We start from the raw sequence: 27,831 nt of genomic DNA on the forward strand, positions 1-27,831 counted from the left end.
CTTTGACTAACATGGAAGAAAGGAAAACAAACATTATAGAAATGTGAAACTAGTCCTTTGAGCTCCAAAAGACTTTAAATCCTGCCCCCCGCCCCCCCAAAACAGGAGCCCCCCCATGCCACATGGCTAGCTGCTTTTAAAATGGAAACAAGCTTTAAAGGCAGGATGAAATATGATACAAGTATTGTTGAACGTATTTATAAATGACTTGGATAAGGGTGAGGCACCATTTAGCTTTAATAGTTGCTCTTCTTCCAAACTGTTGGAATTTGAAAGAGCTCATAATATCCATTTAAATAATATGAATATTCAGTATACCATTCAGCACCTCTTACTGATTATTGATATTTAATGCATATCTAGAATAAATTCATCACAGGGCTGAGATATCTCAGTAGACAATAAAAATAAATAACATAACTTTATTCTCAAACAGGTGCAGAATTAAATGTTCCATCAAGGAGATGAAAGCATAAGCCAGTTAAAGTGCTGATTGAAGGAGTCTTACAAAGTGCATTTTATTTAAAACAAACAAATAAAATGGTTCAATAAATTAGGTACGAATTCCTCTTATAAGACTTTTTTCCCTAGCAAATTAGGTACAACATAGGATGTACCAATATGTTAAAATGAAAACTAACAATGTGTTCTATAGTAATTAAATATCATGGGATATTTGCTGGGGTTTGAGAAAAGGATCCATCCAGGGAACATTTGTTATTAGGTGGATTAAAAATATAATAAATAAATAAATAAATTAGAAGGTTAAAATGTTAATCAGGATTAGGGATGGGCAGACGCCCCGCGCCATCTGGGTTCTCCAGGCATCCACCCAGCCCCTGCCTCTGGGCCTGCACTCGAACTCTTCGCTGCTTGCTCAGCCACCCACACTCTCCCGGGCAGCCTCGTTGAGCTCTGCAATCGCCATTGACAAATAATAATAAAATGGCAATCGTGAAAATGCGCATATTTGCCAGTATGCAAAATGGGGGCATGAATCACCCATAAACGCAAGCTTACAGGCAAGCAACTATCTTAATCTGGCATGTATGGGCTAAACACTGCCTATTTTGTATATGTGCAAATATGCGCTTTTTCGTGGTGGCCATTTTTTTCTCAAAAATAGCAATTGCAAAGCTTGCCACCGCTGCCCAGGTGAACGCAGGCAGATCAGCAAGCATGGGCTGGGCCGCTGGGGGCGAATGAGGCAGGGGCTCAGTGAGTGCAGCTCAGGGTCCCAGGGGTGGGGGGTGTCTACCAGACTCCCAGACAGAATCGGGCACCCTCACCATTCATAATCAGGATGTATATCTGTCAAGAACGGAAAAAGAGCATTTTTTGACTCAGAAAAAAATGAGCTTGAGGGCATAATTCTATTGTCCCTGGAAGGGTATCCCAGTGCCTATAAGGTCTCGAGGGTCTTCTTGTTCACCCCTTCAAAGAGAGATCTGCAACTGGAGGCCTCGTCATTACATCAGTAGGAGTCTCTACCACCATCGCTCCCCTGTTGCCAGTACTACAACAATGTGTGTGTGTGGGGGGGGAAGCATCAGCGGCATGTCAGTGTGGTTTGAGGGAGGCCTTGGACCTGCAAGACCAAAGCCCTACCATTTCCTGGGCATAAGCTAAACCAGGCCTTAAATAATGTGTGCTCTTGAGCTGGTGTCATTTATTCCCTCCCATTGTTTTCAGTGAAAGGGAAAAGATGGAAAGCCTAAATGCTGGCTCAACAACATGCAAAAAACTGCCCCCTCCCACCCTTGCTATTGTGTAGTGGCAGGGCTGTGGATGTGGCAGACACTCCACTACAAACCCCGCCCCCGCCTACATACGTAGGGTTGCTGTGTAAGTCCCGTTGAGTTTAATAGGGCATCTGGGTTGTCGCTCATAATGCATTAGTGCAACGATGGACTGACCCTATCCCTTTCTTCATGTAGCGACACAGGGTGCCTTCCACTGCAACTACTTAAGCAGCATTCTAGGCAAGGTAACTGGGACACAGCTCTACTTCATATGTCTTACATAAGCATAAAGCTGTACTATTAGGTCCTAGAGGTATGGAGACAGCTCATTCTGCCAGGGTTAGGGATTTCAGAAATCATAAATCCCATAGGGAGGTGGGGTCAGTATCAGGTTTCTGTGCCAGAGCAAATGGATGAGCTGCATGAGGCAGGGGTGGGGAACCATTTTTGGTCCAAAAATCAACTTGACCCCAGATGGAGACATTGGGAGCAGCATGCCAGGATTGGTGGGCACACTGCCCAAAATGGGAGGGGAAATTTCCCAGTGTGTGGGGAGCCACTGCTGGCATGCACTCCCTCACATCCCCCCCTCACACACACAGACACACACACCTCATTCACACTCACACTCACACCCACACACAAAACACATCCCATTCACACACACACACACACACACCATTCATTTCACCTTCCTGGTGCTAAGAGAGATTCCTTTTCTCAGTGCTGAGCAGGGAAAATAGATTATATCTGCTCTGCAGCAGATCAGAGATAAGCCCTTTCCTCTTTGGCAACCCTGGGGTGGGGCCTGGGAGATGGGGTGGGGTCTGGGGAAGAAGTTTATTTGGCTAAATGGGGCTGTCTTTGGTCTGCAGTCCACAGGTCCCTCATGCGAGACCTGGAGGATTTTGTGAGTACTCCCACCCTGAAGAATTGCTGGACTTTTAAGGGAAATCAAGAAGTTGTTATAAATACTCTTGGGTATTCTAAAGTATCCTTGGATATTGAGAGATTCCTGATGATTAAACCCAATATTTGCTTTGAAATTCCCTTTTGGCAAAATGTCTGAAGTCACTCACTATGATGCAATTTCATACCAATCTTAAAAAATAAAACACCAACAATCCTAATTCAAAACAGTAACCTTTATTATCCTCTCTATGTGTTAAATAAGCTTTTTTAAAGGTTCTGTAGAAGCTACCTTTTTGTAAATAATTTAATCTTTCCAAAGAGTTAGAGGCTCAAAATGTAGTTTCCACTTTCACCCTGCTCAGCCATTAAATTCAAAGGATCTGTTGCATGACCTAAAAGAAAAGCTCATAAAGACCTTCTCCAGGTAATGTATTGGGATAGCAAGCGATCAGCCTCGGCACTCAGGCGCACATCTCTTCACCCTACTTATATGAGAGAGACAGAGAGTTTGGAATAATCCAGAATGATGATTCAACTCACTTGTGGGCCAGTTTATTGATCCCATTACACACAGGTTAATAGGGCAAATCCCAGTCTTCCAGGTTTGGCTAGGATTCAAACCGAACCTCACTAACAATATGTTTCAGGGTCACAGTGCGCAAGGCAGGGCTATTCATATCTCATAGCTGTTGCTTCGATGGATTATAAGGATAAAGCATTTGACTGTTGGTCAGTAATGAAAAAAACAGGCATGGAAAGGTGCAAACGCAATGCAGTGAGCCAACTGGTTTCAGTCTTAACCTTTTGTGCATGGAAAGGGAGAATTGCAATATGTGGGAGAGACACAAATGGAGCCACACAGTGTCACTCTCTCACTAGGGATGGACAGACCCACCTCCATCCGGTCCCTTCAGGCGATCTCCAAGCCCACTGTTGCTGCTGTGCCATAAACTATTCTGCCTGGCCACCGCTACTGTCCTGCCACCACTCAATGCCACAGCTGATGCCCCTGATGCAGCTTTTCTGGCAACTGCTCTTTGCTGTGATGGAGCCAGCAATATTCCTCAGTGCTAGAATAGCAGGCCTGGAGCCTGCTTCCCTGTTTCATATGCAGTATGGACCTGAGAAAGGTCTGTATCTACTTCATCATGACCCCACCCTTTGCCTGTTGAGAGAGGACCAGGGTATAGAATCATAGAATCATAGAATAGTAGGGTTGGAAGGGGCCTACAAGGCCATCGAGTCCAACCCCCTGCTCAATGCAGGAATCCAAGTCAGAGCATCCCTGACAGATAGCTGTCCAGCCTCGTCTTGAAGGCCTCCAGTGTGGGAGAGCCCACCACCTCCCCAGGCAATTGGTTCCATTGTCGTATTGCTCTAACAGTCAGGATGTTTTTCCTGATGTTCAGCCAGAATCTGGCTTCCTGTAACTTGAGCCCATTATTCCGTGTCCTGCGCTCTGGGATGATCAAGAAGAGATCCTGGCCTTCTTCTCTGTGACAACCTTTCAAGTACTTGAAGAGTGCTATCATATCTCCCCTCAGTCTTCTCTTCTCAAGGCTAAACATGCCCAGTTCTTTCAGTCTCTTTTCATAGGGCTTTGTTTCCAGTCCCCTGATCATCTTTGTTGCCCTCCTCTGAACCCTCTCCAGTTTGTCTGCATCCTTCTTAAAGTGTGGTGCCCAGAACTGGACACAGTACTCCAGATGAGGCCTAACCAGTGCTGAGTAGAGGGGAACTAGTACTTCCCGGGATTTGGAAGCTATGCTTCTATTAATGCACCCCACAAGAGCATTTGCCTTTTTTGCAGCCACATCAAATTGTTGGCTCATATTCAGCTTGTGATTGACAACAATTCCAAGATCCTTCTCGCTTGTAGTGTTGTTGAGCCATGTATCCCTCATCTTGTAACTGTGCATTTGGTTTCTTTTTCCTAGGTGCAGAACTTGGCATTTATCCCTATGAAATGTCATTCTGTTGTTTTCTGCTCAGTGCTCCAGTCTATCCAGATCACTCTGAATTTTGTTTCTGTCTTCCAAAGTATTAGCTATCCTGCCCAATTTTGTGTCATCTGCAAATTTGATCAGCATTCCCTGCACCTCCTCCTCCAAGTCATTAATAAAAATGTGGAAGAGCACTGGGCACAGGACTGAGCCCTGCGGTACCCCACTCGTTACCTCTCCCCGGTTTGAGAAGGTCCCATTGATAAGCACTCTTTGAGTCCGATTCTGTAGCCAACTGTGGATCCACCAGATCGTTGTTTCATCTAGCCCACTTTGAGCTAGTTTGCTCATCAGGATATCATGGGGCACTTAGTCAAAAGCTTTGCTGAAGTCGAGGTATATGATGTCTACAGCATTCCCATGGTCTACAAAGGAGGTTACTTGATCAAAAAATGAGATCAGATTTGTCTGGCAGGACTTGTTTTTGACAAATCCATGTTGGCTTCAAGTAATCACGGCATTGTTTTCAAGGTGCTTCCAGATGGATTGCTTTATGATCTGCTCCAGAATTTTCCCAGGGATTGATGTCAGACTGACTGGTATGTAGTTCCCAGGTTCCTCCTTCTTACCCTTTTTGAAGATAGGGACAACGTTAGCCCTCCTCCAGTCATCTGACACCTCCCCTGTCCTCCATGATTTCTCAAAGAGAATAGACAGTGGTTCTGAGAGTTCTTCTGCCAGTTCCTTTATTACTCTAGGATGCAGTTCATCCGGCCCTGGAGATTTGAACTCATTCCAAGTAATTAGGTGTTCCTTGACCATATGCCTATCCATCTGAAGCTGCAATCCTGCCCCTTCAGCCTGCACTTCGCTTTTGGCAGGGGGGTCATAGACCCTCTTTAGGGAGAAGACTAAGCCAAAGTAGGAATTGAGCACCTCTGCCTTTTCTTTGTCATCTGTTATCATTTTGCCATCCTTATTTAATTGCTGAACAACCATTTCTTTCCTCTGCCTTTTACTATGCACGTAGCTGAAGAAAGCCTTTTTGTTGTTTTTAGCATTCCTCGCTAACCTCAGCTCGTTCTCAGCTTTAGCCTTCCTGACGCCATCCCTGCAATTCTGTGCTATCTCCCTGCACTCTTCCTTTGTTGCTTGGCCTTCTTTCCACTTCCTATATGTGTCCTTCTTTGTTTTCAGGTCATCCCTAAGCTTTTTGTGAAGCCACATTGGCTTCTTCTGTTGTCTTCCACCTTTTCTTCTTGTTGGAATTGTTTGTGATTGTGCCTTGAGAATTTCCTTTTTTAAAAGCTCCCACCCATCTTGGACTCCTTTTCTCGTTAGCGTCGCTTGCCATGGGACCTTACTGATCGTTGTTCTGAGTTGATTAAAATCAGCTTTCCTAAAATCCAGGGTACACGTTTGACTACACTCGGCTTTTGCTTCCCTTAGAACCAAGAACTCAAGTGCAACATGGTTGCTTTCCCCCAGAGTTCCTGTAACTGCTACTTTATCCACTAAGTCATCTCTGTTGGTTAGGATCAAGTCAAGGATAGCCGATCTTCTAGTTCCTTCATCTACTTTCTGTAGGAGGAAGTTATCTGCCACACAAGTCAGGAATTTCTTGGAGGGGCCATGTTTTGCAGAATTTGTCTCTCAACAAATATCGGGGAAATTGAAGTCCCCCATTACTACTACATCATGCTTCCTTAAAACACTGGCTATTTGCTTTTCAAAAGTTTCATCCTTGTCTTCTCCTTGGTTGGGTGGCCGGTAGTAGACTCCGACCACCAGGTTCCTTTTATTCTTTGCTCCATTTATTTTGATCCAGATGCTCTCGATGGGGCTACCAAGCTCATCCTCCTGTATTTCTGTGCAGAGATATGTATTTTTCACATACAGTGCAACCCCGCCTCCCTTTCTGTTGCTCCTGTTCTTTTTGAACAAGTTATATCCTTCAATTGCTGTATTCCAATCATGAGAGTCATCCCACCAAGTCTCAGTTATAAAGTCATAATTTCCCTCTTGTATTAAGAGTTCAAGTTTGTTCTGTTTGTTTCCCATACTCTGGGCATTAGTATATAGACATCGAAGACCATGTGCTTCATAGTCTGGCTTTCTTCCTACATGTGTCTGAAGACTATTATTGAGCGCTATCAGAGCTGTTCTCTCCATTGCAGTGCATGCGCCTACGTCCATTGTTACCCCCAACATTACATCTCCCTTCCCCGTAGGATTCAGTTTAAAGTCCTCCTGATGAAGTTCTTCATGCTGTGGCCAAACACATTCTTCCCATCCTTTGTGAGGTGCAACCCGTCCCTTGCCAACAGCTCATCTTCCAGGAAGTATAGCCCGTGGTCCCAGAATCCAAATCTCTCTCGTCGGCACCACCTTTGTAGCCAGTCATTCACCTGGAGTATTTTTCGTTCCCTTTCTATCCCTCTTCTAACTACTGGAAGGATGGATGAGAAAACTATCTGGGCCCCAAAGTTCTTGAGTTTCCTTCCCAAAGCTTCAAAGTCTGACATGATTTCTTTGTAGCTCTGCTTGGCAGTATCATTTGTTCCCACATGGATGAGAAGAAAGGGATACCTGTCAGTGGGCTTTATGAGTGCAGGCAACCTTTCAGACACGTCTCTAATTCGTCCTCCCGGGAGACAACATACCTGGCAATTCCACAGGTCTTCGTGACATACTTGGGTCTTGATCCCACACAGCAAGGAGTCTCCCACTACTACCACTCTTCTTGTTGTAGGCCTGGGTTTCATCGCCTCTGTTTGACTGACCTTCAGCCTCTTGTTCATTCTCATGTAGGTTCCCCTGTGATTCTTCCTCTGCAGGCTGTCCTCCAGTCTCATCCTCAAGTACCTGAAATCGGTTCCACAGCTCCACTGCTTCCACTGGTGCAGACTGGCGTCTAGCTCTTCTTCTCCTGTCACCCTTTTCCAAGGAGTATCCTCTACTCCATTTTTCTTCACCTCAGCATTTCCCACTGCCTCATCTTGCTGTTGCTCTTCAAGCTTCTTGTCTTCCCTTTGCTGCTGTAGTTCCTCCATTCTGTCCAAGAACTCTTCGTGTTCTCTTATTCCCCGGAGGATCGACAGTCGCCGCTCCAGTCCACTTACTTTTTCTTCCAGCAGCGTGATCAACTTGCACTTGTTGCAGGTGTAGGCCATGTTGTTCTCAGGCAAGAAAACAAACATTGCACACACCTTGCAGGTCACCACCACTGGAGAGTCTTGTCCTTCCATAGCCTTTTTTCCCTTTTTGTGTCTAGCTTTGTGATTGTTCTAGACTAGCCTGTGCCTGTTCCTCTACTCAGTAGAGGTTAAAAGCAGAGTCCCACTTGTGTGAAAGTGTGTATTACAAGACAAATAAATGGAAAAAAGATAGTTAAAAAATAAAATAAAAAATAAAAAAATGTTAGGGGCCTCCCCCTTGACCTCCCCTGCCGAACTCCCCTGGCCAACTCCTGGTTGCTCCCCCTGTTCATTCGCTCTGGTCGCTCGCTCTCTGGGAGCTTGCTTGCTTCTGTAGTCCCTGGACCAGCTGGAGCAGCTTGCTCTGCTCTGCTCTGCTCAGCTGGGACTCGTAGGGATGGTGGAGAATTTCTCCACGAATCTCGGGGAGGCCGAAATTGTTGGTGAAATTCTCTGCCCCCCCACCCCCCCCAGATGGGACTTACCTCCCTCAATTGTCCCTCTTGGCGGCGGGTCCCGGTGGGAGTTTGGCGGTGGTTCGTCAGGGGCGGGGGCGGCGGCCGGTCTTCCAACCGGCTGCCGCCGCCGCCGCCATTACAAAATAAAGTAAAAAACAAACAAACACACACCTGTGATAGGCTACGTAACGATTTATGTAGCCTATCACGGCTAGATTTCCAAAGTCAGCCGTGATAGGCTACGTAAATCGTTACGTAGCCTATCACGGGTGACTTTGAAAAAAAAAAAAGTGCGTACGCAAATGGCGGTGCCCATGGGCGCCGCCATTTGCGTTCCTTATTTGGTCCCAGTAGTCTACGTAAAGATTTACGTAGCGTTGCCCTTATTTTCGCTGTAGTCTATGTAAATCTTTACGTAGACTACCGGGACCAAATAAGGCACACAAATGGCGGCGCCCGTGGGCCTATCACGGCTGACTTTGGGTCCATGGCGGAATTTTTGAGTCCATGGCGGAATTCTCCAACATCCCTACCTATAGCTTGAGGAAGTAGGGATGTATGAAACAACTCACCTGTTTCATTTTGTGACATCTGCGGTGGGAGGGAGGCGCTCCATCCCTCCCCCCAAAATCCTTGCTGGCCGGCTCCACTCCGCGGTGACGCCGCGGAACTGCCGGCCGGGTCTGCCCGCAGCGACATCCGGCTGCTGCTGGGCTGCGCAGGGATGCAAATGGCAGCCGCCATAGCCACCATTTGCGTTCCCTTTTTTTTTCGCTGTGATAGGCTACGTAAATATTTACATAGCCACCGTAGCTGCCGCCATTTGTGTTCCCTTTTTTTCACCGTTATAGGCTACGTAAATATTTATGGCCCCTGTGTTAGCCGTGATAGGCTACGTAAGTATTTACATAGCCTATCATGGGAAAAGGCATGAAGTGAATGGTGGCCGCAGATGCGGCTGCCATTCGCAAAGCAGTGCGAACAGCACCAGGTAGGTGGGGCGGGGGGGGGTTCATTCTGCCACGGATTTCAGGGGGCCGAATGCACTGGCATTCGGCCTCTCTGAGATCCGTGGCGGAATTCTCTGCCATCCCTATGAGGAAGTTCTTCCTAATGTTTAGCTGAATCTCCTTTCTTACAGCCTGAAAACCCAGTGGTTTGACTTCTACCCTCTGGAGCAACCGAGAGCATCTTTGTTCCCACATATACATAGCGGCCACTGAAACAGTGAAGATGGCTATCATATGTATGGACTGTGTAAAATCCACTCCATCTCTGTTTCACAGATTGTCAGGTGCCTTTTGTTCTTCCATCATCTGCTCGCAGACTCAGACACATGCATTTTTTTTGTCATGCAGAAAAATATGCAAATAATTACGTAAGAGGTTTTGTAACAATTTACATAATTTACCTTAGCATGTCATCTTTAGTGTGTTGTCCCTCATTCCATTCAAATGTTCCTCAGCAGAAACTTGCATATTTTCCTACAAATAAATATGTGTAAATTTCGGGAAGGTAAAAAAAGAAAAAGAAGATCCGGAAGTTCACAGACTCCACATGGCCTGAGGGGGTCACTCCGCAGAGGATTCCACGAGTTGGATTCTTTGAAATCCAAGTTCATTTTGGTCCGTCTCAAATTTCTCCAGCATCCCTACTCATATGACCTCTGAATCTTAATGTCTTCTCCAGGCTAAAAACACCCAACTTCTTGACCCTTTCTCATTGCACTTGTTCTCCAAGTCCCTATTCATCGTAGTTGCCCTCCTCTGAACATGTTCTAGTTCACCTACTCACTTTAGCACAAATTGAAGGAGCAGTCTAATTTCCCAAGGGTAACCATTTGGTAAGTTGTGTGTTCATACTCACCCACTATCTAAATTAGTTCCCAGAACTCGAGTAGGCACATTTTGCTGCAGCTTCTGCCCCATTCAGTTCATTTGCGTCAGGTTTACTGATATGCACATGCAAATTAATTAAACACTGTGTAAGAGCAATCTTGATCTGATTATGAATATGACTGCATCCAAATTCTTTTCTCTGTGGTGTCTTACCATGCATTGGTGAAACACCAGGCAAAATGATCTTCATGCAACTGAACAAGCGTTTGTAGCATTTTATCAATACACACATCTACGTAGGCTCATGCGCCACGCACACCACACACAGAGAAACGTACTGCAATAATGTGTGACCAAGATTTCTTTTTGAAGGTGTTTTTTTTTTAATCAATCTTTAAATTGATTAATGTCAAGTTGGGTGGAAGATGTGAATAAATGTAAGGAAATAAAAGCTGCAGCAATTTGCTTTGCAGGTACAGTGCAATTCTCAGAGATGAACACCGGAACCATGGAGGATTTCTAATGCATCTAATGGAGTTCACGTCAGAAACCAGAAAAAGTAACATGGAACTCTGACCTAAGGATGTATGAGGATTTCTGTCCTCTTCGCAAATCATGAGAACATGTCCTGTTTCCAACCCCAAATGTGAACAGGAACATAATTCATGAGAATGTTTTGCAATTTCCCAAAGTTACGTTTGTGTTTAAAAGTGTGCACTTGCACAAATGTGCACTTCAGAAAATGTGCACTTGTGCAAGTGTGCATTCCCTCCCCCCCCAATCCACATTTCTCACACTTTAGCTTATGGGGGGAAATGCACATTTTTGATCAGTAAAAATGTGCGCTTTTGAAAATGTGGATTTTACCCAATTGAAAATGCATATTTTTCCTGATTTGTTTTTTTGTTTTTGTTTTTTAAGATGCTTGCGTTCAGTAACGTGAAGGAGGAGAACCAAGCTTTAAGGAGAAATTTGGAGAACCTCAATGAGCTTGAACATTATATGTTCACCCATTCCTACTCTGACCTCCAGCCAGAAATTCTTATAACAGACACACACACACACAACTAGGAATGCTTGAGATATGTGAAATTCGCAAATTCCAATATGAATTCACATGATCTGCACCTCCTAGACTAATGTGAAGACAGGAACATAGTGATCCATCAAATTTCATGCTTCTCTGAATGTTGTGACAAGATTAGCCCTATCCAGGCATTCCATTTCTGGTAATACTCAACACTGTTGTGAGGTGAGGGAGCACACCAGTCCTGCACTCCTCCACACATGTTGTTGTCACCTTCAACTTGTGGAGAGCTTTCTGGTTCACATGGAGAACCTCTCTTCTTCAAATAGTCACCTTCCATGAGTTGAGGTGGAGAGGGGTGGAGCTGGGGTGTTCATTCTCCTTGTGTGTTGAGTATAATCAGAAACAGAACTTCTGAATAGGATGGTTCCTCACTTGAAAAGTATATGAAAACTCATTTAAAATGCATATTTTTGGATAAAATGTGCCTAGAAATGCATATTTTGAGGGGAAATACATTAAAATATATAAGAATTTCCATGTAGATTTTTTTAAAAAGTCAGATTAATTCGGAAATGGGACAGGGCAGGCTTACAAATGAACCTATGCGAAGGTGACATGAACTGGAAACAGACTGAGCTCAACACAACTGTAAATGGGGAAACAGTACCTCTAAACAAGCAGGTTGGGGGGACTCCTGAAACTAATGGGACATTCTTGACCAGCCCTCAGACTTGCTCCCTGCAGAGGTTATGCTTGAAAAAAGCCTTCCATTGCAGCCTATGAAGCTTTTATCAAGCCTAACTGGAGGATGGGGGTGATTTTTTGGCTGTGTCACAGCTGTTGACAGAAGGGTTAACCCTCTTCCAATGTGACCCTCTCCCCAAATCACCCCCCTGAACGGTAATTAGAACTGAAAAAAAGCTTCCCATTGGAGGCAAGGGGAAGGTGTTCGTTTTTTTTTTGTTTTTTCCAAGCAGTGAAGAGAGTGGTTTGAGGGTGGGGTTACAGCTGGGGAGAGAGGGGGAAAAAATCCCTTCTCCCCTTGTGCTGTGATGCCAACCTGAAAATCACCCCCCCCCCCCGCCGCCCTGGCATGGTTATTAGGCTTGAAAAAGGCCTTCCACTAGTGAATCAGTGGCTTTTTTCAAACCTAACTGGAGCAGGAGATGTTTGGGAAAGTCACATGGGGATGGAGGAAGAGAGGATTCCCCTTCTGCAAGCCCCCAAATTGCCCCCGTTGCAATTAGGAATGAAAAAAAAAAAGCTTCCCACACTGGGAGGTTTCTACATAGCCTAATTGTTACTGGGGTAGGGTGGGGGGATCATCATGTGTGCTTTTGCATATGCAGGACTTCTTGGGGCAGGAGGTGGCTTTCTGAGAGCCCCTCTCACTGCTGGCACGTAGCCCTCCGAAAGTTATCCACAAGGGAATGTGGGCCTTGGGATGGAAAAAAGTTCCCAGTCTCTGATTGAAGCTGTGCACGTTGCATGATGAAGTAGAAGGTATTCCAGTTGCATTGGGCTCTTCCCTCCGCTGGAGAAGTTTCAGCTGGAAAAATTCCCTGCATATCATCAGGAGCAAAACTTGTTACTGGTTGAAACACTGTAGGTTTTAGTAGTGATATGACTGATGCAAAAATCTGAACAAGAAGCTGCTTCTCAAATACAGCAATCCAGAGGGGGGGGGGGTTGTGTATGTGTTTACTATTTTAAGACCCCAGAATGTTACAATTCTTGCGCCAGATGTTTGTTCATAATGATGTATTTGATAGAGCCATTGATTTCCCCATCACAAAAGAAATGTGTAAGAATATTAATTATAAGGAGACTCAATGCTGCATGTGGTGTAGCCGCATAGTCTTCTTTCAGAGGCTCTTCCGTGTCTCATAAAGAGCACAGACACCATGTGAAGAGGCAAATGCAAGCAACTAATGGGTATTTTTATTGAACAGCAGACTAAATAGTCACATAAAGCTCCCTGCAAAGGTTACTGCTGCCTTTCAGCTATAGTAACCCACTGGGGTACACTTTCCAAGAGAAATGTGGGGTCCAGAAGTAAACACACAATGCTTTTATTCGTTGCTATCCTTACAGCAGGATGCTTTTCAGTGCTCCTTGTTAATTTGCTCCACTGTGAAAATCCATTTACATGGCTTTTGTGCAACACTCCCCACCCTAACCCCCCCCACACACACACAACACCCTTTGGAATGCTTCCATAGCGAATTGCAGACTGTTTGGTCTCTTGTAATATGTTCTGATGACAGTGAAAAAAGCACCACAGCACAGTTTGCCTAATATACTTATGGGGAGAGCAATCCTATGGTCACTAGAGAACCATAGGATTCTTTGGAGTCCCCCCTCCGAGGTCATAGACACCGCTACAACCTCAGAAGGGGGACTATAGAATCCAACCTCTCCCCCTGCCCCCTCACAGCTGCTGCAAAAAGAACCACAGCGCCTGCACTAACAGATCACAAAGACAGCCTCAGAGAGGTCTGAAAAGGGGTGTTGTGGTGGGCAGGAAGGGAAGGAGAGAGGAGATGCCAGGATATGAGAAATCCTACAGCCTCTCCAGCCCCAGCCCTGCCTGTGGCAGCACACCTCCACTACATGGGCTCAGAAGCCTTTCCAAAGGAGTGGGATGGGGACAAAGGTGAAAACTGCCTCCATCATTCCTTCTACCTTGCTGGCAGTAGCCCAGCAGGACATTGGATACTTGGAAGCCTTCAAGATCAGAAGCTTTTGTCCAACAAGGGTGCAACCCATAGGATTGCACCCTTTGGGTCCATTGTAATTAGGGATGTGTGAATCAGCAAAACTCGAGCTTGCTGAAGCTCTCTGAATTCTATCTTGAAGCTCATTCCGACAGGAGTCTGCATTTTTCTTTTCACTTGAAACCAATGCATATTTTGGTGCATATTTTCCCAGCTTTATGCATCAGTTGTGTGCACCTATGCATTCTTCTCCGATTGATTAAAGTGTGTTTGTGTGCATCTTTCAAAAGCACTTTTTTATATGCATTTTTTAAATGTGCACATGCTGTCAAATGCATTTTTTTTCTTCTGCGAATCTGTAAGACCCCAGGCTTGAACCAAGCTATCAATAGTTGTTGTGGGGCTTGGATGATCCATAATGCTCTCTGACTTTGGTTCAGAAGGCTGCTGTTTTCCCTAACAGGCCTCTTGATTTACCCAGATGAGTCAAAGTGTGATAAGGCCGAGAGGGCAGCCTCAGTGCATTCCCTACTAACAAGCTAGAAGGTATTTCATCAAGATGTTCCTGGGAAGTGAGGCTTGTTTGTTTTAAAGCTGCAGGTGTCTGTGGTGGGAAAGCTCTGACTGTGTCCCTTCTGACCAAGCACTGTTATGCCTATGCTTGGAATGAACGCTAGCTGGCACTTGCTAGTGTCGTGCTGCCTCACTGCTAACATGTATGGTATAAGACCCATTTTACCCCCTGGCTCTGGGTTCAGAGAAGCTGTCTGATCCAACCATTGGGTAAGCCTGTGTGCTGATTGTACTCAATAAAGTATCTCCTTGTAAGTAAACCTGGATCTGATTTATCACTATCTTGGCACCTGTAAATTAAGAGTGTGAAGCCTACTGCAGGGGCAATACAATTGGTGCAGCGAGCAGGGCACCAAGAATACTGCTATGTATGTTCAGATTCCAAGGGAAGGAGGATGTGGTAGTCAGCGTGTTAAACTGACTCCCAGACTGTCCACAGTTGGAGCTGTGGGGTCCAGCTGCAAAGCCATCGGCAGTCCTGAGCGGACCAGGAGCATGCCCAGAAGCCATGAAGGACTGCACACCAGTGGCTCTGGAAACTGTGTTGAAATCTCTGCAGCTGGAAAAGTGGTCAGCTAAAGAGACGCAGGGTGCAGGAACTCTGGCATGGCTTGTGCTGACAGCACTGCAAACTGTCAGGCAGAAGGAGTCAGAATGGAGAGAGGAAACAGCAGAAAAGCTCAAGGATGAGCTGAGTAAAGAGCAAGATTCAAGGATGTTAATTAGAGAAACATTGCAAGGCAGCCTGGCCTCCAACAAGGCATGGGAGCATGAGGGTGAAGAAGTAGCCCTTAAACTAGTACGCTGAGCTCGGAAGAATTGCCCACAGTTTTCTGGGGTGGGCACCATCATCACCTCGCCTGATTGGGATGAAATCCCTAAGAGTGGAAACTGAAGACGAAGACCCAGAAGATGAAGATGAAGAATGGAGTGAAGGTGAAGAAGCAGCACCCAGGGCACAGGCTAGACCCCTCCTAGAGCGGAAAGCACGCCAGAGGATGGTCCCAAGGCAGAATGAAGTGGAGAAACCACGTTGAAGATCTCTGTCAAGGTAACAGTGTTTAACTGTGAACTGTACTAGAATTTCATAGAGCCTGTAGCTACTGACCGTCAGCTATATGATTTCTGAAGAGTGTAACCGTTAAGCTTTTGCCATGGGATTCCCTGCACAAGAAATCTCACTGATTTGGGTGTCCAGTGTCAGACTGCCTGAGCATGTGCGCTGAAGAAATCGAGAAACCTGACAGCATACAGTATGTTCCTGGCCAAGCCAAAACACTATTACCATGCTTCTGCAAGCTGCAAACAAACTGTGTAAGCTGGGATACCCAACCTGAATGAGAAAAAGAAGATATCGTAGTAGCTGTGTTCAAGAACACCAAGACCTGCATAGCTGGCTGGCTGACGCTGTAAGTGATACTACGACTGCAAACTAGGACTGTTTTCCAGTTTGAGACTCCAGCGAAAAAAAGCTGACTTGAGTCATTTGTTGCCCCTGAGAAAGCAAAGATTCGGTTGCCCTGTATCTCATCATGTCTTGTGTTGAACCTGGGATTTACATTTTTTAAAAGAAAAACTGTGAAACTCTACTTTCAAGCCCTGCAAATCACCCTGCCGCCTCCCAAAGAAGAGTGATGGCTGCGTGAAGAATGCAAGTATAAGGCGACCCCCATCTCCCTGCAGCATCCTGAGTTTAGGCACTTTGTTTCTGTGCACCAGGTTGAGGGAGAAGGAGGGCGTGTGTGTCATGTTGTGAATCCCCGGCTAGCCTGCCTACTAGTGATGGAGGGCCCCAAGAGCTTTTCCCCAGACTCAAGCCTCAGTTTCCTTAGTCCTTCTTTGAGAAGCATTAAAAGAACAATTGCTGTTCCCTTGCTGTTAAGAGCCATACAGTTCAAAACTGCCTTGTAGCTTTAAGTTTACTTTTGCAGAAGGGGAGGGGATCATAGTTGATTCTCTCCTTTTCTCCTTGAAAAAGAGATAGTTTTGTTGTTTTTAATGTGTTTGAAATAGCTTAAATTGAGATTTCCAATTAGACCCATTGAACGCTCAGAAGCACTGGCAATGTCTATGTCAAGGCCCAGCTTCAGTAATGCCGTAGGCCTTGTAAGTTATAGCCAAGATTTGATTAGAAGTAGACTGGAAGAGTTTAGGCCTATTCAGTTTTTAGAATGTCGAAGTCTGTGTGCGCTTATCTCTGCCAGTGTTCTCAGAGAGGAGCCAGGGGGAGTCACCCAACTCCCTGTCCACCGCTGGTTTAGCCATGGTGGGCAGGGAGGCTGGAAGATGTCTGTGAGAACCTGACAGAGGCAGCGTGGGATTTGCAAAAGAGTTGCCCAGGTTGATGCGTCATGGCTGGAAAGCTGAGCAGTGCTGCTTTGTTTAGACAGAAGCCTTGCTGAAAGGCTAAAGGCCCTTGTCTGTCAAGGGATCTGGAAGGGGTGTACAGTCCCACCTTCTCCCTTTTGAGCTGACGCAGAGGTGGGGAGCCTTTGCTGGAAACTTCTCTTCTTCATTGCCCAAAGCCTTCTCTGTTTGGATCCATTGTCTGGGCTTTTGAGAGGCACTCTGCATATGGTCTGGAACTTTGGATTGTTAAAGACTTGCCATGGACAGTACACTGAGGTTTTTCGTGGACTTGAACTCTCGTTGCTGTGGATTGTGTGTCTGTGTGTTTGTAGTCAGCTCAGCGTATGGCAGGCTGAGTTTGATCTATGACTTTTGAACTTCCCTCTGCCAGAACTCATGCAGTGTGGAGTTGCCGATGCGAACCTCGGCAGCCTAGAACTCTTTGCATGTGTAAGTCTGCCCTTCCCTTGATCTTGATGGGCCCTGACCATGTAGCCTAGAGGAGCAGTATGACTGCTGGATCTGCTCCATCATGCCTCACCATGCAAGAGGGTGTTTTCCAGTCATGGTGTTAGATTTCAATGAAAGTTTGTTGTGCGCATTTTATGATTTTTTAAATACTATGTGATATTTGCAAACGTCTTTATTCTCAGTTGTAACCCTGAATGACACTGAGTGTGGTTCCCAATGGTTTGATGTTAGCGCCACCTGGGACAGAGCCTTCAGAGTTAACATGCAGAAGGTGAACAAATCCATGAGAAAAGAGAAAGATTGAGACAGGGACAAAGACAAGGGTAAAGACAAGGAGAGAAGGACAGAGAGAAGGAGAAAAACAAAGAGAAGGAGAAAGTGGCAGAAGACAAGGCAGGGGACAAAGAAGGGGGGGAAAACAAAGAGAGGGAGAAGGAGAGAGGTAAGGCAAAGGAAAAGAGAAAGACCAGGAGAAAGAAAAAGAAGGGGTGCCAAATCATAAATTTGGCATTAACTGGGCCAGCCCTAATGGTAGTTATTGGATCTGTGGAGAAAAAGTGTGCCCATGGTTGCCCCCAGGATGGATTAGAAGATGCTCCCTGGGACTGCTGTGGGGTCCCTATAAGTTTGTGAATACCCTGAAAAGCCCTGCAGTAGGTAATTACAGAGCCTGGAACGTGAGATGGCAATGAGACATCTTCAGTTCAGCTGATTATGCCTGGAGCTTATTACCTGGGGGTGGAGTAGCCACAATAATGTACAAAGTGAACATTTTTTGAAGGGCAATAGACATGGTATTGAACAACACTGCTGAGGCAAAACAGCATGAGAACTGCTGTTTAGCAGAACTGCCTGGCCTTAGACATGATTACAGCGGCCCAAGGCAGCGTTTGTGCCATGTTGCAGCAGGAATGCTGCCTGTACAGTCCTGACAGGCAGAGTGTGATAAATCACAGTGTAAGGGCTTTGTATGTGCAAAGTGAGAAAATACATCACCTAGAAGAGGAGTCCCTCTTCGAACTGATTTCAGACTGGTTCAGAGAATCGGGGAGTGGTAGAACTAGAAGCGAGTGGTTGCAATAATTCTGACTGTTATTAGCAGCTTTATAGCTTTGTGTGCTTGCTCATATAGCTGTCGTATTTTAAAGTGTATATATTCAAGTAGTGATCAACCCCCAGTGATCAAAAGGCAGGGCAAAGAAGATCCGGCCCTCTGGGTAAGAAGAGATTGTGACGCGAAGATTTAATCGCCCTTTGATCATCGGGGGTGTGGGGGTGGAATGTAAGTCCCCAGGCCTGAACCAAGCTATCAGTAGTTGTCGTGGGGCTTGGATGATCCATAATGCTCTCTGACTTGAGTTCAGAAGGCTGCTGTTTTCCCTAACAGGCCTCTTGATTTACCCAGATGAGTCAAAGAGTGATAAAGCCGACAGAGCAGCCTCAGCGCATTCCCTACTAACAAGCTAGAAGGTATTTTATCAAGATGTTCCTGGGAAGTGAGGCTTGTTTGTTTTAAAGCTGCAGGTGTCTGTGGTGGGAAAGCTCTGACTGTGTCCCTTCTGACCAAGCACTGTTATGCCTATGCTGGGAATGAACACTAGTTGGCACTTGCTAGAGTCATGCTGCCTCACTGCTAACATGTATGGTATAAGACCCATTTTACCCCCTGGCTCTGGGTTCAGAGAAGCTGTCTGATCTAACACAGGGTACGCCTGTGTGCCGATTGTACTAGGGATGTCAGAGAATTCCACCCTGAAATCTGTGGCGGAACGAAGCCCCTGTGAAAGGTGCCTGAAACGGAGCACTTACCTGGTGCCGTTCACACTGCTTTGCGAATCGCTTCCCCATTTAGGCCATGATAGGCTACGTAAATACTTACGTAGCCTATCATGGCAAAGAAAGGGAATGCAAATGGCGGCCGCCATAGCGGCCACCATTTGCGCCCCTGTCTTTCGCCATGATAGGCTACGTAAATATTTACATAGCCTATCATGGCCAAAAACATGAAAGCAAATGGTGGCCGCCATAGCCACCGCCATTTGCCTCCGCAGGCTCCACACGCCTGTGAATGCACCTGGCTGGTGGCTCTGCGGAGTTGCCGCGGAGCGGAGCCGGCCAGGTTAGGATGTCGGGGGGCGGTGCGGAGTGCCTCCACCCCTCCGTGAATCACCCCTGCGAAAAGGTGACTTTTGTACATCCCTAGATTGTACTCAATAAAGTATCTCCTTGTAAGTAAACCTGGATCTGACTTATCACTATCTTGGCACCTCTATATTATAGGGATGTACGAAAGTCACTTACCTTTTCGTGGAATTGATTCGCGGTGGGGGGGAGGTGCTCGATGGGGGGGAGGCGATCCGGTCCTACCCCCCGGAATCCTGCCCGGCCGGCTCTGCTCTGCGGCGGCTCCGCGGAGCAGCTGGCCAGGCCCGTCCACAGCCGGAGTTCCGGCCATGGACGGGCTGCTGCGGATGCAAATGGCAGCTGCCGTAGCGGCCGCCATTTGCGTCCAGCCAGGCTGCCATGATAGGCTACGTAAGTATTTACATAGCCTATCACAGCTGGGCAAAAAACCCCACAACAGCGTACACAAATAGCGGTGGCTATGGTGGCCGCCATTTGCGTTCCCCCTTTTTTTGCCATAATAGCCTACGTAAATATTTACATTGAAAAATATTTACGTCGAAAAATAGGGAACGCAAATGGTGGCCGCCGTAGCCACTGCCATTTGCATACGCTGTTTTTTGTTGTTGTTGTTGCTTAGCTTGCCGTGAATACTAACGTAGCCTATCTAGGGATGGGGGAGAATTTCTCCCCGAAACTTTGGGGGGCCGAGTGCCAACGCATTCGGTCCTCCGAAGGTTTGGGGAGAAATTCTCTGCCCCCCGCGCCCCCCCGCCCCCCCCGGGATGGGACTTAAGTTTCACGAATGTCGCTCCCGGCGGCGGGTCCCGGCGGCGGTTCGGCAGGTCTTCGTCAAGGGCAAGGGCGGGGGCGGCAGCCGGTCTTTCGACCGGCTGCCGCCTCTGCCATTACAAGAAAAGTTAAAAAAAAAAAAACGCCCCTGTGATAGGCTACGTAACGATTAACGTAGCCTATCACGGCTAGATTTGCAAAGTCAGCCATGATAGGCTAAGTTAATCGTCACGTAGCCTATCACGGGTGACTAAAAAAAAAAGCGCGTACGCTAATGGCGGCCCCCATAGGGAGCCTCTATTCGCGTTCCTTATTTGGTCCCTGTAGTCTACGTAAAGATTTACGTAGACTACGGAGAAAATCTTCACGTAGACTACAGGGACCAAATAAGGAACACAAATGGCGGCTCCCTATGGGGGCCGCCATTTGCGTACGTGCTTTTTTTTTTTTTTCAAAGTCACCCGTGATAGGCTACGTGACGATTAACGTAGCCTATCACGGCTGTCTTTGCAGATCTAGCTGTGATAGGATACGTAAATCGTTACGTAGCCTATCACGGGGCTTTTTTTTTTTTTTTCTTTTGAAGTTCACGGCCGGGGAGACGGGGTGCTTCTCCCCAGCCTGAATTTCGGCCAGGCGAGGCGGGAAGCCTCCCCCCCGGCCTGAATTTCGGCTGGGTGAGGAGGGAAGCCTCCCCCCCCGGCCTGAACTTCGGGGGGAGAAGCGAAGCGCCTCCCCCCCACTGCGAAGCAAGCTGCGAGACCAGGTAAGTGACTTTCGTACATCCCTAAGCCTATCACGGCAAAGACCAGGATGCAAATGGTGGTGGCAGCAGCTGGTTGAAAGACCAACCGCCGTCGCCGCTGCTGAACCCGCCGCCGTTGCTGCCGCCGTCCGGAACATCCGCCCCGGGTAAGCCTCGTCCCGGGGGGGAATCCATGGGGGGGCGGGGGGCAGGCTGTTCCGCCACAGATTTCAGGGGGCCGAATGCCAGTGCATTTGGCCTCACTGAAATCCATGGTGGAATTCTCTGCCATCCCTACTAAATTGAGAGTTTGAAGGCTACTACAGGGGCAGTCCAAAATCACATCGCAAGCTTGGAAATGTATGGACTTCGACTGCAGATTGTGTCCGAATCTGTGCTCAGTGCAAACTGGGTAAATCCTGATCAAAAACAAACTGAAATAAATTTCTGATACGTCCCTATTCGTATTGTATGGATTGATGAAAGAATGGGAAAACTGCCTTGTCACTCAGCACCAGCTGAAGGATGAAGAAGAGTGTACATCCATCTATAATAGAGCTGCACCAAATAGGAGGGCAGTGCGTTCACCTCAGAGAAGGCATGAGTCCAAGGCAAATATCCTTGCCTTGTAAATATTCAGACAGCCTATAGTTGTGCAGCTAGGTAATGCCAGACCCTGGATTGAATGGTCTTGGGTGTGTGTGTGTGTGTGGTGGGGGGCTTTAGATGGCCTTGTGCATTGCTTCAGTTGTGAAGCAGACAACCAACATTTCTCTTCCCCACCCTCGCACACTTTAAAACTACTTCTACATTCTTGAGATATTAGAAAACCAACAGCACCGTTTGGCAACCCTGATTTTAAAAAAGGAACTCTCTGAGCATGTGCAGTTTTATGCACTCATTTAAGTCATAGTAGCATCATGACTACAGGAATAAAATGGAGTTTGCTTCTGTACCTGCTGCTGTCTGGGTAGTCATTTTTTGTGGGGAGCTTAGCTGCAGGTCCCTGTACTTTGGCCCCAAGGTCCCTTGGGGTTTCGACATCTGCTTAGGGGTGTACGAACCCCACCTACCTGAGTCTGCTGGGGGGTCCGGGGGGTCGGCGATCCGTTCCTCCCCCCCCGGAATCCTCCCCAGCTGGCTCTGCTCCACGTCGAGTCCGTGGAGCTGCTGGCTGGGTCAGTCTGCTGCCTGACTGCCGGATTGCAGACGCAAATGGCATCCGGCATAGCAGACACCATTTGCATCCCTGCTCTTTGCTGTGATAGGCTAAGTAAATCTTTATGGAGCCTATCGCGTGAAGGAGCAGGGATGCAAATATGCCATTTGCATCCCTGTTCCCTCGCACTATAGGCTGCGTAAAGATTTATGTAGCCTATCAGGGCAAAGAGCAGGGGCGCAAATAGCATCTGCTACGCCAGACGCCATTTGTGTCTGCAGTCTGGCAGCGGACAGACCCAGCGGAGGCAGGTAGGATCCAGCCAGCGTGAACTTCGCAGGGTGGTGGAGGTGAGTGGTCCGTTTTGCCACGGACTCCGGGGGGGGGGGCGGATTCTAAGAATCCAGCCTCATTTGAGTCCATGGCGGAATTCTCTGCCATCCCTACCTCTGATCCCTACTGAGTAGGGTTGGCGGAGAATTTCTCCCCGAAACTTCGGGGGGCCGAGCGCCAACGTGTTCAGCCCCCTGAACAAGTTTCGGGGAGAAATCCTCCGAACCCCCCTGCCCCCTGCACCCCCCCTGGGACGGGACTTACCTTCACCGAATGTCCCTCCTGGTGGCTGGTCCGGCCGGTGGTTCGGTGGGTGTTCGAGCGAGGCGGGAGCGGCAGCCGGTCTTTTGACCGGCTGCCGCCGCCGCCATTGCAATGAAAGAAAGAAAAAAGCCCCCTGATAGGCTACATGATGATTCACATAGCCTATCATGGCTAGATTTGCAAAGTCAGCCGTGATAGGCTACGTCAATCGTCATGTAGCCTATCAGGGGGCGTTTTTTTTTTTTTTTAACTTTCGCGTTCGCGGCCGGGTGAGGCGGGAAGCCTCCCCCCCGGCCTGAATTTCGGCCGGTGCGAGGCGGGAAGCCTCCCCCCCCGGCCTGAACTTCGCGGGGGGACCAAAGCGCCTCCCCCCCACCGCGAACGTCCTTCGAGGACAGGTAAGTGACTTTCGTCCACCCCTACTACTGAGTGCCTGAAAGCTGAGTGAGGCATTTTTGCTTTTTTGTTGTTAGAAGGACATGACCACCACTAGGGATGCTGGATACACTTGAGATGGACTAAAATAAGTTGGCATTTCCAAAAACCCAGCCTGCGGAATCCACTGCAGACTGACCTCCTCAGGCCATGTGGAGTCAGTGGACTTTTGGATCTTAAAACAACAACAACAAAACCTTTCCCGAAATTTACACATATTTATTTGTAGGAAAATAGGCAAATTTCTGCTGAGACTGGTAAATATACACAGTGAAAAGTTGAATAGAATGGGGCGACAATACACTGAATGTTACGTATTCAGGTAAAATGTGTAAATTGTTGGGAGCCCTCTGATAGAATTATTGGTGTATTTTTCCTCACAAAAACAACAAGGGTCTAATCCGTCTGTGAATAGGCGACGGAACAAAAGGCACCTGACAACCCACGAAACATAGACAGAACAGATTTTACAGAATCTGTACATCCTTAACCACCACCTCCCCCTCCCCTCCCCCCCTTCCTCCCCCCCTCCTCCTCCTCATCACTCAGCTTTCAGTAGGGATCAGTAGTTGCAAACCCCACGGGACCAAGTCCTGGCTAAATCATCTAGGGGGCTTTTCTGAAATTACCCACAGCTGGGGAGGCTGCAAAGTACAGGAGAATGGAACCTCAGTTGAAAAAGAAAGACCAGACACTTACGCACTCACACCTCGGCCACCATGTTACAGTAAGGTAAGTCCTTAAGCATCGCACACTAACAAATTTCTCCAACATTCTCCCTATCTCTGCACAGGAAGCAGAAAAACAACTGCCTCTTTTGCAGGGAAGCAAAGAGATTGAGAAAGTACAGGAAGGAGTACGGTACAACACTAGTTGATGTCTCTTGCTACAGAGTTTGATCTCGTGATCTAAGGAAGGCTCTCATATTGTATGCAGTAAAAAGCTCATGAAAGAAACCACATTGTCATCGTGATCAGACTCTGAGTTTTGATGGTCACATGCAGGGTGGGGGTGGGGGTAGAGAAAAAATTACTAAAGCCACTGTTTAAAAGCTCCAAAGCTGTGTGAAAAGCTGTGGGTGCCTGATTCTGGTATTGCTTCTGACTTTCCTTTAAGTGAAAAACAACTGGGATTTGACTCTCGGGGAGTTTGGGGGCTTTTATTATAATCAGCATGTAGTTCAATTAAACAGCATTTGGGCTTAAAAGGTTTGCGTTAGTGGTGCCTCCTTTTATGTATCAGTATAGCTTCAGCCCTCATTAAACACATTTGGTGATACATATATTTTCTTACATAGGTGGTGTACGGATACGGAAGTGGAGAAAGGAGGGGGATAGGCCAATGCTAGTGGGATGGACATGCTGTCCAAAGAAGCACTCGAGGTGAGACCATTTTAGTCTTCATTAAATTATAACCAATTTGGGTGCCTTACTTACTTACTTAAAACATTTATTAGAGCTAATCCGATTTTTCCAATGATATTTTTCCTGCCAAAAACTATGTGAGGCTTGTTGTTTTTCTCATCTCACTCCCCCCCCCCCGAAAAAGAAGGCCACTTTACAGAATTTTCTGCAAATATTCTCCAGGGCAGAGTCACACACACACACACACACACACACACACACACGCAATTCCTTGTAACAATGCTAGGTTTGGGGCATTGTGGAGGATTGTCTCCTCCTCCCACATATACCTGCCCAGATTCTAAGGTTCTCTTCAGAGGTGCCCTGACCAAATGAAGTGAGACAGGTGGCTACTAAGGAGAGGGCCTTTGCAGTTGTGGCACCCCAGCTGTGGAATGACTTCCCCAGAGAGGCTCACCTGGTGCCTACATTGTGGTGTTTTCAGCACCAAGTGAAGACCTTTTTATTCTCCCAGGCATTCTTAGTTCTTCAGGTTTTTTTTCTATTAAGGGCACAATCCTGGCTGGGTCATGCTGGGGATTGTAGGCCTTTTCTCTGTCGAAACATACATAGGATTGCACCCTAAATCTCTTATTGTATTTTAGAGATTTATACTACTAGTTTTTACTTGGGTTTTATACTGTTTTAAACTTGCAAAGGTTTTATACTGTGATTATCAGGTTGTTGTATTTTATAGTGATAACTGTTCTGAACTGCCCGCAGAGCTTTGGCTGTTGGGCAGAATGAATGAATGAATGAACGAACAAACAAACAAATAAATTCTTAAAAATGGTGGCCAGGCTTCCAGCACAGTTACTGCTCCTGTTACTCATTCTGTTACTTGCAGTGACAGCAAAACAAAACAAGACAAAAACCTTAAAAAAAAGGAGCTGTGCTACTACTGTTATTACTAATGGGAACTCCCCACGAGAAACGGAAAAGAAAAAAAGAAAAAAAACAGATGAAGTCAACCGTCTAAATTTCTCTGCCCATAAACAGGCGCAAACATTTTGAGAGGCCATTTGCACACACCTTTAATATACTTGACTTCTCAAATGTATTTACTGAGGTGGCTCACAGATTTAAAGCACAGTACCACAATAAAATACTACAATTTTTTTTAAAGATTTGAAATAGGAGGAAAACTAGAGATGGGTGTATGTCTAAGGATAGATGAGAAAGTTGTTTCAATTTGTATGTGATCAGGATTTACCCCATTCACACTTTCCAGACCGAATGCGGACTCGGACACCATCTGTAGTTGAAGTCTCTAGATTTTGGAGCTTGCGATGTGATTTACAGCCTCTCCCCCAAATGTGTTCAACAGCATGTGTACATTTTGAAAATGTGTTTGAAAAAATGCATACTTTTGAAAGATGCACACTTTTGAAAGATGCACACAAATCTGCTTTAATCAATGGGAGATGAATGTGTACATTTCAAAGATGAACATGGAAAATACACATGAAAATATGCACAGATTTTCATGAGGGAAGAAAAAAAACAAGGCTCACAATGATATGGACTCGGCTTGGAATGCTTTTCGAGATGGAATTCTGAGGACTATGGCAAACTTGGTTTTGCTGATTCGCACATCCTATGTGACTTCTAATCATCATCATAAGCAGAAATAGCTCGCCTTATATCATGATAAGTGCCTGTACTTCAGAATTTACCACTACACTGCTGGTTGGTGAATATGGTCTATGGTATGGTATATGTAATGACAGCAAACAATACATAAACAACTACAATACCCCACAGAAAATGCCTGCAGCAATGTTGGCATCTGGTAGATGTTTAGGCTTAAGTGTTAACAGGCATCTGTGAAAAGAGAATTCTAGAACTTCTAGGAGAGAATGGTCCTTAAGTACAAGAGTTGTTCATAAGTAGGGTTGGCGGAGAATTTCTCCCCGAAACTTCGGGGGGCCGAGCCCCAACGTGTTCGGCCCCCCGAAGAAGTTTCGGGGAGAAATTCTCCACCCCCGCCCCCCCCGGGACGGGACTTACCTTTCCCGAATGTCCCTCCCGGCGGCGGGTCCCGGCGGCGGTTCGTCGGGTCTTCGTCAGGGGCGGGGGCGGCAGCCGATTTTTCGACCAGCTGCCGCCGCCGCCATTCCAATAAAACTAAAAAAAAACAACGCCCCCGTGATACGCTACGTGACGATTAACATAGCCTATCATGGCTAGATTTGCAAAGTCAGCCATGATAGGCTACGTAAATCGTCACGTAGCCTATCACGGGTGACTTAAAAAAAAAAAAAGCGCGTACGGCTAATGGCGGCCCCCATAGGGAGCCGCCATTCACGTTCCTTATTTGGTCGCTGTAGTCTACGTAAAGATTACGTAGACTACGGCGAAAATAAGGGCAACGCTATTTGCGTTGCCCTTATTTTCGCCGTAGTCTACATAAATCTTTACATAGACTACAGCGACCAAATAAGGAACGCGAATGGCGGCTCCCTATGGGGGCCGCCATTTGCGTACGCGCTTTTTTTTTTTTTTTAAGTCACCCGTGATAGGCTACGTGACGATTTATGTAGCCTATCATGGCTGACTTTGCAGATCTAGCCATGATAGGCTATGTTAATCATCACGTAGCCTATCACGGGGGCTTTTTTTAAAAAAAAAGTTTTATTTCGCGGCCGGGCGAGGCGAGGCGCCTACTCCCCGGCCTGAATTTCGGCCGGGTGAGGCAGGAAGCCTCCCCCCTGGCCTGAATTTCGGCCGGGCGAGGCGGGAAGCCTCCCCCCCAGGCCTGAACTTCGGGGGGAGAGCAGCGAAGCGCCTCCCCCCCACCGCGAAAAGCTGCGAGAACAGGTAAGTGACTTTCGTGCACCCCTATTCATAAGAAGAACCAACTGGCCATCACAATTGTTTGGGGATATAGTAGGAAAGAAGTCTGTATTTAAAGTTTGGCATGCTCAGAAGTTTAAGTGTTATAGCAATCCCCATTCCTGAAGAGGAGGAACACTGAGGTTTATCAGTTATAAGTGCTAATTCATATGTTACTTTTTTGTACTCAGTTACAGATACAAGTCTACAAATGACACATATGTTTGGGTCACTTGTGAATATGCATCAATATATGCACCAGTATTAATTAGGCTAGTGTTTATCAGGATTAGGGATGTCAGAGAATTCCGCGATGGATCTCAGTGAGGCCGAATGCCAGTACATTCGACCCCCTGAAAACTGTCGCGGAATGAAGCCCCCACCCCACAAAAGGCGTGCGGGACGAAGTGCCCGCCGCTCCCACCCCACAACAGGTGCATGAAACGGAGCACTTACCTACTCCCATCCGCGCTGCTGTGCAAATGGCAGCCATCCTGCAGCTGCCATTTGC

General features: G+C 46.8%; 1 long non-coding RNA gene across 1 annotated transcript in view; it reads left to right on the top strand.

The window, feature by feature from the left end:
* LOC146347876 (uncharacterized) overlaps positions 1–26,247 on the top strand; it is a 33,995-nt gene extending 7,748 nt beyond the window's left edge. The window contains exons 2-3 of the long non-coding RNA XR_014789906.1: positions 24,380–24,464; positions 25,717–26,247. This is a non-coding gene — a long non-coding RNA (uncharacterized LOC146347876). The remainder of the gene's footprint in view (positions 1–24,379; positions 24,465–25,716) is intronic.
* The last annotated feature ends 1,584 nt before the right edge of the window (positions 26,248–27,831 follow it).

The sequence above is a fragment of the Heloderma suspectum genome, chromosome 4 (assembly GCF_057233095.1).
Source record: "Heloderma suspectum isolate Gila_16-S chromosome 4, 16-S_ref, whole genome shotgun sequence".
Classification (NCBI taxonomy): Eukaryota; Metazoa; Chordata; class Lepidosauria; order Squamata; family Helodermatidae; genus Heloderma; species Heloderma suspectum.